We start from the raw sequence: 2,398 nt of genomic DNA on the forward strand, positions 1-2,398 counted from the left end.
TAATCATATAAATATAATCACTAATAAATACTTGAACTATACAAAAAAATATAATTTAGTTTTAATTTTATTAAGTTTATTTTTTTAATTATTACCTTGATGTAATAATTAAAAAATAAACTATAAAGAAGTCATCTTCTTTATTAAAACATATTTAAATACATAATTACATTTTATAAATTCGTATTAATTTTAAAGGTTATGCCTATATAAAATAATAAACTAATAGCATAATATTAAACTGAATATTAAATGATTTTACAAATTTTAATGTAATATAGACTTAATAGTGTAAATTCAATTTAAAATCTTGTATTCTCATGACGTTGTTTTCCTCCGCTCACATAACCATGCCTAAACATTTGTAACACAAAACTTTTTTTGAGAATCTAAACAACCGACATCATTCTGTAACACACACCTTTTTTACTTGATGTGTATTTTGAAATATTACACTAGCAATTTTAATAAACATCCAACATGACATTTGCTTGAACATGATTAACCTGTGCGTACAACATATGAAAAATGTCCCTTGTATTTATTACTCCCAACAAAGGAAAGTTCTTACGGGAAACATAGTGGATATGTTGCAAATGTGTGTACGTACGTACAGATTATTAAAAAAAATATTTGATACTAACACCCCGTTCTGGCTTCGCTCGGGTAAATTCATAATGAATTAAACTCTTAAAACCTTCCTCGAATCTTAAAAAAAGAACTCGTAATAAAATCGGTTGCGTAGTTTTAAACATCTAAACATACAAACAGATAGTGGGAAGCAAGTTTGTTTTATACTATGTAGTAAATAAATAAATGTGACAATAAATGATAAGTATTATATGTTTTCGAATGTTAGCTTTCGGCAATTTTATCCCTGTTTTATCCAATAAATTGTGGCTTGTAATTTCGGTCTATAATAGGAGAACACGGAGTTGATATCCTCCTGTGGATGTCTACGAAGCAAATAAGGGACTCGTAGCCTAGGCAACTGATAGGGAACAATAATATTCCCGATGAGGCTTGACGTCAGGCAGGCGGACGGAATCATTTTTGTTGAAGTTCATAGACGTGAATTATTTTTTATTTTTATCTCTCATTTGTTGAATTGATTATAAAAAAATATTATATCAATGGATACACTTGAAATATTTCAAGCACAACATGCCCATAACAACAGGTTTTGCCTCTGGGAATTGAACTTAGGACCATCCGGACGGCATGCTCTAGAACTCCTTCTAATCCTGTCTTCAATCCTACTTTATAACATAGGTATCGACGTTTGGGACTAGATTCAACAAGATCCTCAATTTCCCTGAAGAATCCCCGCAAACCATCTGGCTAAGTAAAAATATATCTTTTTCCATATTACTTTTGTCAAGTATTTATGAATTGCATCCTTACATATTATAAAACAAAGTCTGTCTGTTGTTCGCTATAAACTCAAAAACTACTGCACGGATTTTCATACGGTTTTCACCAATAGATGGATTGATTCCTGAAGAAGGTTTAGGGCTTTTATTCATTATGTTTTTACGAGCGAAGCCGGGACCGGCCGCTAGTAAAATAATAAATATGTATCTTAATCCCATTCCAACTAAAAATACAAAAGCAGCTGCGGGTAAAGGACAGTTTAATAATAAAATAAATATAAAATAAAAACGTTAGGACAAATCACACAGATTGAGCTAGCCCCACAGTAAGTTCGAGACTTGTGTTACGGGATCACGATACTATATTTTATAACAAATTCATATATAGATAAACATCCAAGACCAGGGCCAATCAGAAAAATATCATTTTCCATCATGACCCGACCGGGGATCGAACCCGGGACCTCTCGGTTCAGTGGCAAGAACTTTACCACTGCGCCACCGAGTTCCGAGAATAATAAAATAGCCGTTTAATAATAAAATAAATAATTAATTTATAAATGGTTGCGCCAATCCACCGAACAACTCTATGACCATGTAAAATTGGCAATGGCAATGTAAAATTGTCAAAAACGCCAGAGATATAAAAAAGATACGTACTCAGTATACCTACTCAGTATTATTTACTAGATGTTGCCCGGGGCTTCGGTCCCGTGGGAATTTTGACTTAAAATATAGCCTATAGCAATCTTGGATAATGTTAACGTTTCTAATTGTGATATTTTTTTAAATCGGTTCGGTAGTTTCGGAGATTACCCGCCTCAAACATACAAACTCACAAACGCTTACCTCTTTATAATAATAGTATACAAGTATAGATTATTTATATTTAATAAAGCAACGCAAACGTTCAAAATTTGTAATAATTAATATGTGAATCCAATCTACGTCAATTCCTGTACGGGCAGCCCTAAAGGGTAAGCTCTCGTATATAAGCCGCGGTTATAGTGAGTACCACCAGACAC

Source organism: Plodia interpunctella, chromosome 9, assembly GCF_027563975.2.
Source record: "Plodia interpunctella isolate USDA-ARS_2022_Savannah chromosome 9, ilPloInte3.2, whole genome shotgun sequence".
Lineage (NCBI taxonomy): Eukaryota > Metazoa > Arthropoda > Insecta > Lepidoptera > Pyralidae > Plodia > Plodia interpunctella.